Consider the following 19,668-nt stretch of genomic DNA (forward strand, 5'->3'; position numbering starts at 1 on the left):
AAATGATATCCATTTCGAAACCTGCTCCGGGATGAGTAGACTCTAGATATGAAATTTCGGACAGTGAATAGCTTCCTTTGTAAAAACACGACTCCACACGTTCGATTTAGGTCATGGTGGGGCACTTGCCTGCAGTTTTGTTTTCAGCCTGTATCCTGAGAGCATTGTGTAAGGACTGTTTTCTGTACAGCTGGCGTTAAAACCGGGCGAGTTGGCCGTGCGGTTAGAGTCGCGCAGCCGTGAGCTTCCATCCGGGAGATAGTGGGTTCGAGTCCCACTGTCGGCAGCCCTGAAGATGGTTTACCTTGGTTTCACATTTTCGCATCAGGCACATGTTGGGGCTGCAACTTAATTAAGACCACGGCCACTACCTACCATCTCCTAGGCCTTTCCTATCCCATCGTCGCCATAAAACCTATCTGTGCCGCTGCAACGTAAAGCAAACAGCAAAAATAAAAGCTGGCGTTAAAAGTGTGGTAACCTGTGGACTGTTGTGGTTTAAATCTCAGTGGAGCTCCCGACCAGACAGGGCCAGGCGCCAGGAGAGCTGTAATACACCTTTATGAAATATCTGTCTCTCCCAGTCCGTCGCATTCAGCTGCTATACAGGTCTAGTGCGTCATATCGTGTCAGTGGTTTTAGCTTGAGAATAGGTGTTACGCCTCTTTTCTCCAAATATTAGGGACATCGCTTGGGCGACATATATTAATCATGTTCATTATGAAATTATTCCTGATATCAATAATTTGACAGATTAAGGCCGTGGCCTTAATTAATGTACAACCCCAGCATTTGCCAGGTCTTTATTTAAACACCAATACGCCTTAATTCCATATATTTGGTGTAACATCTTAAATATTTTTGTGTTGTCCTCAGCCACGAAATCAGGTTCAAATGTACATTAAACAGGTGAAAATTGTATCCCGGCACTGACCGGGATTCGAAGCGCAGACATTCGATTTAGCCAGCAGCTAACTTGATGCTTTTAGTAAAAAAGTAAATTTATATTTTTACGTGACTTATGGCTTCAGGTTAATTCTTCTGGCTGGGGGACTGTGTGTATGTGTCCATCCCAACACGCTCCTTTTCATATTCAGACAACATACCACACTAACAAGCACCACAGAAACACCGAATAGTAATTACATCCCTCCATATAGGCCTGGCGTCAGGAAGGGCATCCGGCCGTATAACAGGGCCAAATCCAAATGTGCGACGCAGTTCGCACTCGCGACCCCTCAGGTGTGGGAAAAAGCGGTAGAAAAAGAAGAATATACTTTTTACAATTGTTTTACGTCGCACCGACACAGATAGGTCTTTTGGCGACGATGGGAGAGGAAAGGCCTAGGAGTGAGAAGGAAGCGGCCGTGGCCTTAATTAAGGCACAACATCAGCATTTTCCAGGTGTGAGAATCGGAAACCACGGTAAAACATCTTCAGGGCTGCCGACAGTGGGGTTCGAACCCACTTTCTCCCGAATACTGTATACTGGCCGCACTTAAGCGACTGCAACTATCGAGCTCGGTAATACATTGAATTAAAGGACCAGTCAACACCACTCTCTTTAGATTACCTACAATATGGTAACATGTGGTCATTTTTGCCTCCAGGTTCGGGAGTCGAAACAGTGACAGCAACGGAAGAATATAGCGGTTACCAGTCCTACTTGTTCTCTTTGATTTTGTTTCCGGCGCGCTGACGGTTGAAGCGCGGACCCTCTCACCCCAATTTGGTAGGCTCGATAATGGCTCGGTCCGGTGGTATTTGAAGGTGGTCAAAGACGACAGCCTCGTGTTGTTAGATTTATCGGTACGTGAAAGAAATCCTGTGGGATAAAATTCCGGCACCGCGGCATCTCCAAAAACCGAAAAAGCACTTACTGGGACGTAAAGAATTTATTATTATTATTATTATTATTATTATTATTATTATTATTATTAGAATTTGTTTACGTCATACCGGCCCAGATAGGTCTTATGGCGTCGATGGGATAGGAAAGGCCCACTATCTCCCAGATGCAAGCTCACAGCTGCGTGCCCCTAACTGCAGGGCCAAATCGCCGGGTAACATTATTATTCCGGCTCCATGGTTAGCGTGCTGGCCTTTGGTTACAGGGGTTCCGGGTTAGATTCCCGGCAGGGTCGGGAATTTTAACCATAATTGGTTAATTTCGCTGGCACGGAGACTGGGTGTATGTGTTGTCTTCATCATCATTTCATCCTCATCACGACGCGCAGGTCGCCTACGGGAGTCAGTTCAAAAGACCTGCACCTGGCGAGTCGAACATGTGCTCGGACACTCCCGGCACTGAAAGCCATACGCCATTTCATTATTATTATTATTATTATTATTATTATTATTATTATTATTATTATTATTATTATTATTCCTCCCCTGCGAATCATGTGACCTTGCCGCGGTGGGGAGACTTGCGTGTCCCAGTGAAGCAGAAAGCCGAGCCGCAGTTGAAACTATATCGGATGGGTATCTGTCGAGAGACCACACTAACGAATGGTTCATCAAAAAGAATGGGGGGTGGGGTGGGGTGTAGCAGCCTTTTGGAAGTTGCAAGGGCGGCAGTCTGGATGATTGACTGCTATGGCCTGGTAATAATACTCAACATGGCTTAGCTGTATCGATACTGCTACACGGATGAAAGCAACGGGAAACTACAGCCGTAACTCACTCGCGAAGGCATGCAGTTCCCTCTGTATGAATGATGCACTGATGATGGCTTCCTCCCGGGTAAAATATACCGGAGGTAAAATAGTCCCCCAATCGGATCTCCGTGTGGGGACTACTCGAGAGGGGGCTATCATCAGGAAGATGGATACTGACATTCTGCGAGTCGGAGCGTGGAATGTTAAGTGTTTGGATCGTTGTGGTAGGTTAAGGAATCTGAAAAGGGAGGCGGCTAGACTAAATTTAGATGTAGTTGGTGTAAATTAAGTCCGTTGTCAGGAAGACCATGATTTTTGGTCAGGTGACTACAGAATTATCAACACAAATCAAACAGGGGAATTGCAGGAGTTTTTTAATAATGAGTAAGAAAATAGGGCAGCGGGTAAGCTACTACAATCAGCATAGTGAAAGGATTATTGTTGCCAAGATAGACACCAAACCAACGCCCACCACAAGAGTGAAGGTCTATACGCCTACTACTTCAGCAGATGATGAAGAAATCAAAGTAATATATAAAGAGATAGAAGATTTAATACAATATGTAAAAGGTGACGAAAATCTAATTGTGATGGGAGACTGGAATACGGTGGTAGGCCAAGGAAGAGAAAGTAATGCAGTAGGAGAATTCGGATTGGAGCACAGGAATGAAAGACGAAATCGGCTGGTTGAATTATGCATCAATCGTAATTTAGTCCTTGCTGATACTTGGTTCAAACACCACAAACGACGGCTGTGTACGTGGAGAGATCTGGAGACAGTGGAAAATATCAAAGAGACATCATTATGATTAGGCAGAGATTCAGAAACTTAGTGTTGGACTGCAAAACTTTCCCAGGAGCAGATGTGGACTCTGTCCGCAATTTGCTGGTCACGAAATGTCACTTGAAGTTGAAGACATTATTTTAAAAAAAGAAGTAATGCAAGGTGATGAGATCTAGACAAGTTTTTTTTTTTGTTTTGCTAGGGGCTTTACGTCGCACCGACACAGATAGGTCTTATGGCGACGATCTAGACAAGTTGAAAGAAAAGAGTGCGCGGGACTGTTTCTAGAACATGTTGCACGAAAACTAAATGAAAAGGCTGAAGGAAACAATAGGGGAAGAATGGACAGTCATGAAGAATGAGGACAATCAATCAATCAATCAATCAATCAATCAATCAATCAATCAATCAATCAATCAATCAATCAATCAATACTGATTTGCATTTAGGGCAGTCGCCCAGGTGGCAGATTCCCTATCTGTTGTTTTCCTAGCCTTTTCTTAAATGATTTCAAATAAATTGGAAATTTATTGAACATCTCCCTTGGTAAGTTACTCCAATCCCTAACTCCCCTTCTTATAAATGAATATTTGCCCCAATTTGTCCTCTTGAATGCCAAATTTATATTCATATTGTGATCTTTCCTACTTTTAAAGACGCCACTCAAATTTATTCGTCTACTAAGGTCATTCCACGCTATCTCTCCGCTGACAGCTCGGAACATACCACTTAGTCGAGCAGCTCGTCTATTTTCTCTCAATCCTTCCCAGAACAAGTCGAGCTGCTTTTCTTTGTATTTTTCCAGTTCTTGAATCAGGTAATCCTGGTGAGAGTCCCATACACTGGAACCATACTCTAGTTGGGGGTCTTACAAGAGACTTATATGCCCTCTCCTTTACATCTTTACTACAACCCCTAAACACCCTCGTAACCATGTGCAGAGGTCTGTACCCTTTATTTACAATCCCATTTATGTGATTACCCCAATGGAGATCATTCCTTCTATTAACACCTAGATACTTAAAATGATCCACAAAATGAACTTTCACCCCATCAACGCAGTAATTAAAACTGAGAGGACTTTTCCTATTCGTGAAACTCACAACCTGACTTTTAACCCCGTTTATCAACATACCATTGCCTGCTGTCCATCTCACATCATTATCGAGGTCACGTTGCAGTTGCTCACAATCTTGTAACTTATTTATCACTCTATACAGAATAACATCATCCGCAAAAAGCCTTACCTTTGATTCTACTTGTTTACTCATATCATTTATATATATAAGAAAACATAAAGGTCCAATAATACGGCCGTGAGGAATTCCCCTCTTAATTATTACAGCGTCAGATAAAGCTTCGCTTACTCTAAGTCTATTTTCCAGAAATATAGCAACCCATTCAGTCACTCTTTTGTCTAGTCCAATTGCACTCATTTTTGCCAGTAGTCTCCCATGATCCACCCTATCAAATGCTTTAGACAGGTTAACCGCGATACAGTCCATTTGACGTCCTGAATCCAAGATATCTGCTATATCTTGCTGGAATACTGCAAGTGGAGCTTCAGTGGAATAACCTTTCCTAAAACCGAACTGACTTCTATCGAACCAGTTATTAATTTCGCAAACATGTCTAAAATAATCAGAAGGAATGCCTTCCCAATGCTTACATGCAACGCATGTCAAACTTACTGGCCTGTAATTTTCAACTTTATGTCTCTCACTGATTACTTTATACACAGTGGCTACTATAGCAACTCTCAATTCATTTGGTATAGCTCCTTCAACCAAACAATAATCAAAAATGTACTTCAGATGTGGTACTATATCCTAACCCATTGTCTTTAGTATATCCCCAGAAATTTTATCAATTCCAGCCGCTTTTCTAGTTTTCAACTTTTGTATCTCATTGTAAATGTCGTTGTTATCATGTGTACATTTTAATAATTCTTTAGCATTAGTCTAGGGCTGCTGAAGAAATGTTAAGCGGGCGAGTTGGCCGAGCGATTAGGGGCTCGCAGCAGTGAGCTTGCATCCGGGAGACATTGAGTTCGAACCCCACTGTCGGCAGCCCTGAAGATGGTTTTCCGCGGTTTCCCATTTTCACACCATTCAAATGCTGGGGCTGTACCTTAATTAAGGCCACAGCCGCTTGCTTCCCATTCCTAAGCCTTCCCTACCCCATCGTCGCCATAAGACCTATCCGTGTCCGTGCGACGTAAAACAAATAGCAAAAAAATGTTAGGAAGAAAGGAAAGCTCGGCGAAAATCAATGGATAACTCAAGAGATACTAGATCTGATTGGTGACCGACGAAAGTACAAGAGTTCAAAAAATGAAGAGTGTAGAAATGAATACAAGGGATTAAAGAATGAAGTGGATTGAAAAGGCAGGGCAGCTAAGGACGACTGCCTGAAATAGAAGTGCAAGGATGTTGAAGTTTGTATGGTCCTAGAAGAGGTAGATACTGCATGCATGAAAATCAATGGAACGTTTGGTGAAAGGAAAACTAGGAAAACCTCACATAGGGAAAGAAGGCAACGCAGAAGTGGCAGGAACATATCCAACAGTTGTATCAAGGTAAAGATGTAGATGATATGGTTCTGGATCAAGAAGAGGCTGTTGATGTTGATGAAATGGGAGACCCAATTTTGAGGTGAGAATTTGACAGAGCTTTGGGAGAACTAAATAGGAACAAGGCACCTGGAATTGATGACATTCCCTCTGAATTACTGACTGCGTTAAGAGAAACCAGCATGGCAAGGTTATTCCATTTAGTGTGTAAGATGTATGAGACAGGGAAAGTGCCATCCGATTTTAGGCAGAATGTTGTTATACATATTTCCAAGAATGCCGGTGCTGACAAGTGTGAAAATTACCGCTCTATTAGTTTAGTATCTCACGCTGCACTTTGTCCCACCTCCTGTTCAATGTTTACATAGAACAGGCAATAAAGGAAATCAAAGAGGAATTTGGGGAGGGCATCACAAGCCAAGGAGAGTAAATTAAAACAGTAAGATTTGCTGATGATATTGTTATGCTATCTGAGACTGCAGAAGATCTGGAGAAATTCTGAATGGTACTGACAGAGTCTTGGGAAAGGAGTACAAGATGAAAGTAAATAAGTCCAAAACAAAAGCAACGGGGTGGAATGGAATGATGTCAGGAGATGCAGGAAATATTAGATTAGAAAATGAAGTCTTAAAGAACGTAGACGAATTTTATTACTAGGGTAGTAAAATAACTAACGCTGGCAGAAGTACGGAGGACGTAAAATGCAGACTAGCACAAGCAAAGAAGGCCTTCCTTAGGAAAAGAAATTTGCTCACTTCGAACAATGATATAGGAATTAGCAGTATATTTTTGATGACTTTCGTCTGGAGCGCGGCATTGTATGGAAATAAAACATGGACGATAACTAGCTCAGAAAGAAATAGAATAGAAGCTTTTGAATTGTGGTGTTACAGAAGAGTGCTGAATGTAAGATGGATAGATCGAATCACTAAAGTAGAGGTACTGAATCGTATTGGTGACAGGAGATCGTTTTGGCTAAATTTGACGAGAAGAAGAGATAGAATGATAGGACACATCTTAATGCATGCAGGACTTGTGCAGTTCTTTTTTTTGAGGGAAGTGTAGGCGGTAAGAACCGTAGGGGTAGGCCAACGTTTGAATTTGATAAACATATTAGGGAAGGTGGGGTTTGCAGCAGTTACGTAGGAATGAAAAGATTAACACAGGATATGGTGGTGTGGAGAACTGCATCAAACCAGTTTATGGACACATGATTGAAACAAAAAACAACATCATTATTATTATTATTATTATTATTATTATTATTATTATTATTATTATTATTATTATTATTATTATTATTATTTTCTTTCTTAATCTGCTTACCCTTCAGGGTCAGTTTTTCCCTGGGACTCAGCGAGGGATCCCACCTCTACCACCTCAAGAGCAGCGTCCTAGAGCTTCAGACTCTGGGTCGGGTGATACAACTGATGAGAATGACCAGTACCTCGCCCAGGCGGCCTCACCTGCTATGCTGAACAGGGGCCTTGAGGGGAGATGGGATGATTGGAAGGGATAGACAAGGAAGAGGGACGGAAGCGGCCGTGGCCTTAAGTTAGGTACCATCCCAGCATTTGTCTCGAGGAGAACTGGAAAACCACTGAAAACCACTTCCAGGATGGCTGAGGTGGGAATCTAACCCACCTCTACTCAGTTGACCTTCCGAGGCTGAGTGGATTCCGTTCCACCCCTCGTACCACTTTTCAAATTTCGTGGCAGAGCCGGGAATCGACCCCGGGCCTCCGGGAGTGGCAGCTAATCACACTGACCAGTACACTACAGAGGCGGATTATTATTGTTATTATTATTATTATTATTTATCAACTTCAGACTAAATTTTGTTGATTTACTTCAGGGTATTTCTTTCTATTATACCGTGCAAAGGGGTCGGTTTACCCTAATTGATCATTTCTAACAAATCACGAAAGGAGACGATAGAGTGCTCTCAAATATGTTACAGGAAGTAAACGTACTCTGGGTTATTAATAAAATATGATACATAAACTGTATGTAGCTGTGAAATGGAGGGTGTCCAGTGAACGCATTCGTTCTGAATGGCCTCACTGTTTGAGTTTCGGACCCTTCCAGCCAGACAGACCTTCCTCTGTCGTGTATGCAACGAACCCATTTCGTTCCTATGATTAATGGGTAGCGTCATGCCGCCGTGAAGGAGAATGTTAGCGGGCGGACAACACAAGTTGGAAAGAAACAAAATATGATACTGGAAAAGAGAAGGTGCTGGTATGGTGAAGAAACCCATGTGGAGGACTGAAAGAAATAGTACAATAAAGAAACTAGAGGAGAGGAACAAAATATGAAAGGTCAGCTAAACAATGCGAGGTTCCACTGAGCGATTTTTGTTGAAACACTCTGTATCTTTGCGATGACAGTGCTACTGAAACACGTGAGAAGGTTACTTTCTAACTGAGAGTGTTTGTTTTACAAGGGTGAACTTATATTAGGGATATGGCGGGTTCGAATCCCATCATCGGCAGTCCTGAAGATGGTTTTCCATGGTTTCGTATTTTCACACCAGGAAAATGCTGGTACTGTAACTTAATGAAGACCACGGCTGCTACCATTCCAATCGTAGCATTTTCCCTTCTTGAGTCTCCGACAAAGTTCAGTGTGTTAGTGCGAATTTAAACCAGTAGCAAAGAAACAAAAATAAAAGAAGATATCAATGTTCCTTTTATTACCTTGTATTTTATGTAATTGTCTGCCTCTGTGGTGCAGTGGTTAGTATGATTAGCTGCCAACCCCGGATGCCCGGGTTCGATTCCCGGCTCTGCCACGAAATTTGAAAAGTGGTACGAGGGCTGAAACGGGTCCACTCAGCCTCGGGAGGTCAACTGAGTAGAAGTGGGTTCGATTTCCACCTCAGCCATCCTGGAAGTGGATTTTCGTGGTTTCCCACTTCTCCTCCAGGCAAATGCCGTGATGGTGCCTAACTTAAGGCCACGGCCGCTTCCTTCCGTCTTCCTTGTCTATCCCTCCCAATCATCCCATCCCCCACCAAGGCCCCTGTTCAGCATAGCAGCTGGGGCCCGCCTGGGCGATGTACTGGTCCTCCTTCCCAGTTGTATCACCCGACCCAATATCTCACGCTCCAGGACACTGCACTTGAGGTGGTAGAGGTGGGATCTCTCGCTGAGTCCGAGAGAAAAACCAACTCTGGAGCGTAAATAGATTAAGAAAGACAGAAAGATTTTATGTAATTAAGCATATGAGAACACTGTGAGCCCTAATTTTGCCAATGAAAAATAAATAATGCTATAACTGCCTTATCTGCCTGGCCGAGCCGGTAAAGGAGTGCTCGGTTCGCCCGGAAGGACGTGGGTTCGAATCCCCGTCAGAAAGTCGTAAAATTTAAGAAACGAGATTTCCATATGGCATATGGCATATGGCCCTGAGGTTCACTCAGCCTACACCAAAAATGAGTACCAGGTTAATTCCTGGGGGCAAAGGCGACTGGGCGTATAGTTAACCACTATACCCCCATCACGTGCCGAGGTTAACAATGGTGGAAGCCTTTACTTTCCACTCCTCCAAGGGCCTTCATGGCCTGTACGGAGGTGACTTTGCTTTTTTTGCTTTGCTATAACTCTCTTATAAATACACGGAACAAGGTTAATGTTGATATAAAACTAACGAATTGTAAAGAAGAAAGGAAATGTTAAGTGTAGACAAACTTTGAAGTCGGAGAAATTTTCTGCTGGCGTTTGTTTGTGTCCGTGCATTATCGTAGTGTGCGCAGTCCACAGTCACGTTATCAGCGTGGTCAACTCAAATTGGAACGAGGACCAACCTTGCTTAGGTTGGATGTGCATTTCTAGCTTTTTGTGTGTATAGGTGAACGTCAGAGGCATTGTACACACCCACTTGTTGTTAGCTTCCCCTAGCTTAACTAATGTCCCAGTTCTGTGTACGACCGGGCGAGTTGGCCGTGCGGTTAGGAGCGCGCAGCTGTGAGCTCGCATCCGGGAGATAGTGGGTTCGAACCCCACTGTCGGCTTCCCTGAACATGGTTTTCCGTGGTTTCCCATTTTCACACCAGGCAAATGCTGGGTCTGTACCTTAATTAAGGCCACGGCCGCTTCCTTCCCATTCCTAGGCCTTCCTGTCCCATCGTCGCCATAAGACCTATCTGTGTCGGTGCGACGTAAAACAACTAGCAAAAAAAGAAAAAAGTTCTGTGTACGACTTGAATTTACGTGGCATGAATATGTTGAAGGCTACTATCGGCTGGACACAATTAGGGATGATAATCATTCACTAAACAGGATAGCTAATTTTTTATCATCATGTGACATAAAATATTTTTCAATATTTCAAATATACAGGTGACACTAGAATGCCATCTCTTAGTAACATGCCGTGATATATAATCAATACAATTAAAATTAAACACTGAAACTCGCAATTTTAATCCAAAGTAAAATGAAACAAGTAACGCAATGTCATCTTAGACAGGGATCTTCGCCGAGAAGCCTCGAAAACATACCCCACGACGTCTTAAATCACTTTCATGTTGTGAGACCCACATTTTCAGTGCCGAGGGTTGAAGAAACTTCAAGATTAATAAAAAAACAGGATGTCGAAATTCTGTACGAGTTCAACACTCTCTTCAATCACAGCGTCATTTGATCGGAAGAGTTGGCTTTGCGGTGAGTTTGTATCCGGGTGATAGTGGGTTCGAACTCCACTGTCGGGAGCCCTGAAAATGGTTTTCTGTGGGTTCCCATTTTCACACCAGGCAAATGCTGGGGCTGAACCTTAATTAAAGCCAAGGCCGCTTCCTTTGGACTCCTGGGCGTTTTCTATCCCATCGTTACCATAAGACCTATCTGTGTCGGTGAGACGTAAAGCGTCATTCGAAGGCAAAACAAAAACAAGACCAAGCGGAGCGAACAACGAGACTCCCACCTGAGTATTTATAGTTACAAAACTACATTACCTTAATTTACTTTTCCCTAGTTGATTCCTGATTATAACCGCCAGTTAGACGGTTGGTTTCTATCCTCATTTTGATTGTTCTGGTCTCTTTTATCACTGTCGGTAATTACGGGAGAGAATTTTTCCTACTCCCATTAGAATGATAGACCCGTGTGTATGTTGATAACAAGAAGTAATTTATATTTAAACTATAAGAGCGTACATAATACCATATTATTATTTGCTGTTGTTGTAGCCTTAAATTCGCCACCTACCGGGCGAGTTGGCCGTGCGGTTAGGAGTGCGCGGCAGTGAGCTTGCATCCGGGAGATAGTGGGTTCGAATCCCACTGTCGGCAGCCCGAAGATGGTTTTCCGTGATTTCCCATTTTCACGCAAGGCAATTGTTGGGGCTGTACCCTAATTAAGGCCACGGCCACTTCCTTCCAACTGCTAGGCCTTTCCTATCCCATCGTTGACATAATACCTATCTGTGTCGGTGCGACGTAAAGCCACTAGCAAAAAAAAATCGCCACCAATAAAGACAATATCCAATCTATGAGACTGAAACACTGGATACTGTGAGATCTTGAAGTTAGGCAACATTGGATTCAAGGACCACTTGGATCGATACCCCACGTGCTATTGGTTAGAGGAGAAGAGGAAAAAAACAGATCACCAACTTATCTGAAGGAAACTTTGCTTGTCATGGGTAGGATCAAATTTCCTCTGCAACTTTCTCCCGTACCCTGGTGGTTTCACGTGTTGTAACTGTGTCACACGTATGTGTAAATCGCCCTATTTAACGGGAGGATGCCCTTCCTGACGCAACCCTGTGCAGAGGAATGTATTCACTATTTTGTGTTCTTTTGGTGGTTTGCAGTGTGGTGTGTATATGAAGAGGCGTGTATTGGGACAAATGCAAATATCCAGTCCTCGAATCAGAAGAATTAAGCACACAACAAGGCGAATGTGAACAAGAAGAGGAGCGCGACCGCGAACTCGAACTTGATAGCGGATATTTCACGTGCTCTAGCAATTTTCATTGAGTCTGTGCCCAGCGTAGACTAGATCATGAACGCCCTTACGTTTCAGGAACATTGCTTTCTCCTCCCAGTAGCCCTGGACGATGGCAAGGATATAAATATGTAAGTACATAATCAGAGTTTGACGTAGCGAGAAAGAAAATGTTATTGTTGTTCTTGCAGCCATCCATACTTATTTCGTAAATATTTATCTCCTTTAAATTGTTTCAATATGACTTCAAGTCCTTTGTGGATCCATGACACTGTAACACGTGAAAGGAAGAAGTGAAGATCACAATGTATATTTTAAACTACACCAAATGTCCATTGCGCGCATGCGAACTGAGCGAACAACCCAACATACGCGTTCTCTCCGCCTGATCGCGTAGCTTCACCGCGTAGCTTACTCGCTAGTACGAGGTGCTCGCAGTCCCGGGTGTTCAACAGCTCTTAAACCCATGTGTCAGATACTTCGCGTTCGCATCCGCCTTATTGTGTGCGGTGCTTTAATTAAAGGCAGCTAATATCAAATAGGGAGGGTCAAACTAGCAAGATACCCCTGCTTCGCTACCACTTTAAATTGAAAGTTATTTTTAAAAATTGTACATTTTGTGAGTCTACTGTCCACTGAACCTCTAAAGGACACCCTCAGTTCGTACGTCAAACGGTTTTGCGGGAATGATTATTATTTTCTTATGTAACGGATATTTGAACATTCTACAGAAGAATGAGAATGTTTTAAAACCCTATCTTATTTAACATTTAAGATGTAAAAGCGAGCAACCTGTGAAATTTAGATGTTGTACGCCAAACAGTAACGGAGGAATGAATGTTTTTAGGCGGTGGATGTTTTAAAAATATTACTTAACATCTAGGAAACAGAAGACTACCCTTCATATAAAATTTTAAGATCGTGCCTGAAATAGTTTCAGAAGAAGGGAAATTGTGGTTTATTAGAGTCAACCACCATCTAAATCCCTTAGGGGAGAAATATTTTGAAGTATATATGATATTTTACATCTAGGATATAAACAAAAAACCTTCTCGTAAAATTACAAATTTGTGCGTTAAACGGTTTTGGAGGAATGAATCATTTTGTTTGCGGAGAGAACTCCATTTAACACCTTAAGGTTGGGATGTTTAAAATATTTCCTATATCACACCTAGGATTTAAAATGTATGCCACTATTTAGAATTTTGTCTTCGTAGTTAAACTGTTTCGGAGGAAGGAATCAATATATCTGTTTTCGGATCTTAACCCCAATTTAAATTTAAATTTGTCTCAAATTGCCTGTTATTTAACACGATTTGAATTTTTAACTTCGTAATTCAAACGATTTGATAGAAGTGAATATTTTTGTCATCATTCCTCATTCCCCCCCAGTCAAACCCCTTAGAGGTGTATTGTTTGAAGACCACTTCTTATTTAAAATCTAAGACATAGAATTTAGTGTGTATAGAGGGCAGCACCGATATCTGATAAAAATCGAGAAGAAACATCCTTTATAATTTAGGTCTACTTTATGGATTAAGCTTGTGTGAAGTGATTAGTAATTTGAGAGATTTAATTACTTAAATATTATACATTCAAAGTGTGCAAGAATTCGTAGGTACCATTAGTGGTATACAGTCTCAAAAAATGTTCCTCCAGTTGTGTGTAAGTTAAAGATTATTTCAGTTAAACTCCTGAGTTTTAGAAATAACTTTCTTTGGCAATAAAGGAAAGGAGTCGGAAATTCGGTCGAGTACCTCGGCTGCTGTGGAGTCATAGTTTTACAACTTCAACAACTTCTACACAACCCCAATCCTTAAATGTGAAATATTTTGAATTCTACCATATTTGACACCTACAGCATCCAAAGATCTTGTAAAATGTCAAATTCATACGTCAAACGTTTGGAGAGTTGAACAATTTCGTCATAATTCCACACCCCCAGCCAAAACCTCTTAGAGGTGTATTGTTTCAAGACCAATTTATATTTAAAATCTAATATATTGAGGAATAACCACCATGTGAAATTCCAACCTCGTATATCAAGTGATTACAGAGAAACTGATATTTTTGTAATCGGGCCTCACACTCACCCCCAGTCAAAACCCTTCAGGGGTGCATTATTTTAAGACCACTTTTTACTCAAAAATCTATTACATATAGGATATCCATCATGTGTAATTTCAAGCCCATATTGCATACGGTTGGAGAGTAATGAATATTTATGTTGTCAGGCCCCAACCCTAGCCAAAAACGTTTAGTAGTGCACTATTTTAGACTACGTTTTATTGAAAATCTAAAACATTTAGGAGGAGCCATCACATTAAATGTCAACCTCATATGTTGCACGGTTTCGGAGAAAGGAATGTATTTGTCTTCGGGTATTAACCCCCATTTTACCCTTAAGGGATGAATTTAATTCTAGCTTGTCTTATTTAACATCTAGTGCATATAGAAGGAATCATTGAGTGCCATTTCGTATTTGTGTGGTCAATGGTTTCGGAGGAACTAATATTTTGCTCTTTAGGGTTTTACCCCCGTTTCATCCCCTTAGGGGCGGCGTTTTTTGAAACCCTTCCTTAGTGGGTGCCAATTGCCCTTTATATAGACATATACCCATTTTCACATCAGTACCTTCTTCAGTTTTAGAGATAAAACTATTTTCATAAAAATAAATTCAACTCCTTTACTTCTATTCACCCCCCGCCCCCTCTGCCCCTTAAGTGGACTTTCACAGAACAAAACAAGGTGCTTCTTTATTGTTAAAGGAGATTCCAAATACCAGTTTTCACGTCTGTAACATCTTATGTTTTTAAGATATACTGTAGATTTACTCATTTAAAAAATTCACCCATGTTTTCACTTCTTTTCACCCTCGTAAGTGGATTTTCCGAAAACAAAAAAATACGCGTTTCTATAGACTGCTTTTAAAGCAGATTTCAAAGACCAATTTTAATGTGTGTTTTTATATATATTAGCATCCTCATAAAAGGAACTGAACCATTTATTCACCTCTTCACCTCCCATAAGAGGATTTTCAGAAAAAGAAAAACACGTGTTTCTTTATTTTAAAGGAGATTCCAGATACCAAGTTTTTGAGATATAGATAAGCTTATTTTAAAAATTCAACCCCCTTTCACCCCCTTAGCGATGGAATATAAAAAAATTATCCTAGTGATCACCTACACTGTAATGTAAATGTATTCCCAAAATTCCATTCCTTTCTGTCCAGTAGTTAGCTCGTCGACGATGAACCAGTCAGTCAGAACATGTTACTTTATATATATATATATATAGATGTCTGTTCTGGTAACTGTTTGTATTATTAGCTACCGTCCAAGGGTGACCGTGTTCGATTCCCGGGTGTGCCAGAAATTTAAAGATGACATGAGGGCCGGTATGTGGTTGAAATGCTACATGCAGATCACCTCCATTGGGAATGTGACTGAAAAGAACTGGACCACCTCGAGACGGGGACACGAATTTGTTCGGCCCCATGGCTAAATGGTTAGCATGCTGGCTTTGGGTCCAAGGGGTCCCTGGTTCAATTGCCGTCAGGGTCGGGGAGTTTAACCTTAATTGTTTAATTCCGATGGCTCTGTGTGTGTGTGTGTGTTCGCTTAAGCATGACAAAAAATCTTACTGTATTTAGGGCACCATCATCCCGCCTATACGGTGTGAAATCGAAAGACCTGCACCAGGCGTCTCCGAACGCCACGCGCCTTTATTATTATTATTATTATTATTATTATTATTATTATTATTATTATTATTATTATTATTATTATTATTATTTCAAGACTACACACACAAAACGTGCGTTCAGTTAATCCATACCATTATTTGTTGATGTACAAGGTAGGTCTCTCTTTTATTTCGAGACTGTAAAAGAAGGCCCTGTTATTTCCAGTGTTTTGTAGAAATTCTCTCTCAGAGACGATCGAACCGTTGGGCTGTGTAACTCAGACGGTAGAACGCTGGTTTTCTGAGTTCGAGTTGGAGGGTTCTATCCTGGCTCATTCCGATTATATTTGAAGGCGCTGAAATAAGCCTGCCTCGTATTGGTAGATTTACTGTTACATAAAATAACTCCTGGGAAAAAAATGTCGGCACCTTGGTCTCTCCGGAAATCGTAAAAGTAGTTAGAGGAACGTAAAATCTATGACATTATTAGACCATCGAACTATTTTCTTTTAAGAACGTCTGTGGCATATACGACTTAAAGGTAGTGAGGCAAACATTCTATACGTAGTGTACTGCAATAACTGAGAACGAAAATGAAGTACAAACCTCTGACAGTGGTGTATCCTTGTACTAACTAACCCAGCTGTCAACTCAAAGGAATTATTAGAAGATTCTTCCCATAAATCAGAGTTATCCAACGAGTATAGGATGTCTCAGGGAGATATAATTGGTACTAGAATTTGCTCGCCAGTCTCGCACCGCCTACTGCGCGGCAGAGTTGTCTGGACCTGATTAGCAAACCTTCGTTTCCGATGAAGATATCCCTCCACTCGTTTCCATATACAGGCAAGAGAAGTATAACGTAGGAATAGTGTAGAATTCACTTTGGAAGACTTCAATATCATTATGTTTTGATGCATGTACGTATTATATGAAGCTTTCTGTAACCGCGTTTCCTCAACTACCTACTAGCTCCCCCTAAACAATTCAGATCTAAGTTATTAACAAACAGTTGACCTCGCCGACAAATACAGTAACATCTTTTCGTATAGTAGGAAATATACGGCAAAGGAAAATTAAAAAATAGAAAATAAGCACTATTTAAAAAAAACGAACGCCACGAAATGTGATTAACTTAGAATCTATGATACCGGGCGGGTTGGCCGTGCGGTTAGGAGCGCGCAGTTGTGAGCTCGCTTCCGGGAGATAGTGGGTTCGAACCCCACTGTCGCCAGCCTTGAAGATGGTTTTCCGTGGTTTCCCATTTTCACACCAGGCAAATGCCGTGGCTGTACCTTAATTAAGGCCACGGCCACTTCCTTCCCATTCCCAGGCCTTTCCTGTCCCATCGTCGCCATAAGACCTATCTGTGTCAGTGCGACGTAAAGCAACTAGCAAGAATCTATGACATTGTTTAAAGTCTAGTAATTAAAAAAATATTATATCGGGTAAGGTGGTACCGGTATCAAATTACATTTCGTCGCTGGAAAGGTAATATCCATACGTGGCTGGGAGGCGTGACCAGTCTTAAGGAGAATAATTGATAGGAAGTGCTTTGTGGAATACAACCTTTAACCTTTCCAGCGACGATTTTATATTGTACTAGCACGATACCCGTGCTTCGCTACGGCATTATACTGAAATTTATGATTGAATGCTCATTGTTTTAGATATATAATCCTCCGAAATTCGCGATCTGACTCGTTTTCCGCAAGAATCCACCAAAATTCCCGATCTGACTGGTTTTCTATTATTTTACGGCACGTTTCCTCCCATTTTTCAATCTTCCTTTACAGCAATCGATTTCGTACTTCCCGGGTTAGGCTCAGGTATTCCTCCCGGTCAGTTGGGTCCGTAAATCTGTGCCATCTTTTCCTATAATCATTTTTAATATGGATAAAATCCTTCAGGAGATCCGGCATGGTGTCATATTGGGTGCCTTGGCAGCACTGAACCCGCGGCCGGGCTGCATTCTTAGTCATTACCCGTTCAGGAGCCCTTTCCAGCGCGGTCCGCATATTTGACGACGGTCCGGAACATTATTATTATTATTATTATTATTATTATTATTATTATGTGTTGCTGGAATGGCTGATGACAGGGAAAACCGGAGTATCCGGAGAAAAACCTGTCCCGCCTCCGTTTTGTCCAGCACGAATGACACATGGAGTGACCGGGATTTGAACCACGGAACCCAGCTGTGAGAGGCCGGCGCGCTGCCGCCTGAGCAACGGAGGATCCTTATAAGTACATTAATAACAGTAAAATCAATTGGTCTCCCCTCCTTCTACACCCCACCGCCGTTAAGTTTATTTACCGCCACCTCCCCCCCCCCCACTCCAAAAAAAATTAAAAGAAGGCTTGTTTCTTTATATTTAAGGGAGATTCCAAACACCAATGTTCACGTCTATTACCTTCAGCTTTGAGATATAAGTATCGCCATAAAAATAATTTACTTTTTGCACTTCATTTCACACTACTCCCCCCCCCTCCCCAAGTGAATTTTCCCGCAAAAAATACTTGTTTCTTTAATAGAAAAAGGATCTTCTAAATACCAATTATCACGACTCAAAATTCTTCAGTTTTCGATTTATGTGTCCTCATGAAAGGAATTCAACTCCTTTACACTCCCGCCCTCCAAGATGGCTTCCCCCCCAAAAAAAACGCGTTTTTCTTTGTTTTTAAAGGAGATCCAAATACGAATTATCACGTCTGTAACAACTTTAGTTTTTAGTAAATGTATGTATTCTCATACAATTAAGTCAATTAATTTTTCAATTCTTTCACCCCCCCCCCCTTCATTGGATTTTCCGACAATACGTGTTTCTTTACTTTTAAAGCAGATTCCAAATATCAAATTTCACGCCTGTAACATCTATCATTTTTGAGATATCAGTAGCCTCATTAAAAGAATTCAACACCATTTTCAGTCACTTTTACCCCCCCACCCCGGTCCACCCAAGTGGTATTTCCGAAAACTAAAAAAACACGTTTCTTTATGTTTAATAGAGATAGAAAATACCATTTTTTACTTCTGTAACATGTTAAGTTTTTGAGATATACTGTAAAAATTCTCATTGTAAAATTTCACCCCTTTTGAGTTCCCTTTAAGTGGAGCTTCCCGAAACAAATCACCTATGTTTCTTTACATTTACAGGAGATTCCAAACACCCACTTTTTACGTCTGTAACATTTTACGTTTCCAAGATATTCTGTAGATATAGTCTTTCAAAAAATTCACCCCATTTTGTCACTCCTGTTTAACCACCATTAATAGGATTTTCCAAAAACTAAAAAATACGTGTTTCTTTATTTTTAAAGGAGATCCCATATACAAATTTTCAGTTCTGTAATATCTTTCGTTTCTGAGATATATGTATCCTATTTAAAGGCATTCAACCCATTTTTCACCGTTTTAAACCCCTCCTATTGGGATTTAAGGAAACAAAAAATACGTGTTCCTTTATTTTTAGAGGAGATTCTAAGTACCAATTGTACATCTGTAAATTTTAAAGTTTTAAGATGTAGACACACTCATTTAAAAAAATTCACACCCCCCCCTTTTCACTCCCCCCAATATTTGGATTTTCCAAAAACGAAAAATACGTGTTTCTTTACTTTTAAAGTAGATCCCAAATACCAATTTTCAGGTCTGTAATATCTTCAGGTTCTGAAATATAAGTAGCCTCATTTAAGGCATTCAAACCATTACTCACCCTTTTACACCCTTCCTATTGGGATTTTCCGAAAACAAAAGAATACGTGTTACTTTATTTTTAAAGGAGATTCTAAATACCAATTTTTACGTCTATAAACTATAAAGTTTTGAGATATAGATACACTCATTTTAAAAAATCACCCCCTTTTCACCCTCCTTTAATTGGATTTTCCAGAAACAAAAAATACGTTCTTCTTTATTTTTAAAAGAGATCCCAAACACCAATTTTCAGGTCTGTAATATCTTCAGGTTTTGAAATATAAGTAGACACATGACAGGCATTCGAACCATTTTCAACC

The sequence above is a fragment of the Anabrus simplex genome, chromosome 2 (genome assembly GCF_040414725.1).
Source record: "Anabrus simplex isolate iqAnaSimp1 chromosome 2, ASM4041472v1, whole genome shotgun sequence".
Taxonomy (NCBI): Eukaryota; Metazoa; Arthropoda; class Insecta; order Orthoptera; family Tettigoniidae; genus Anabrus; species Anabrus simplex.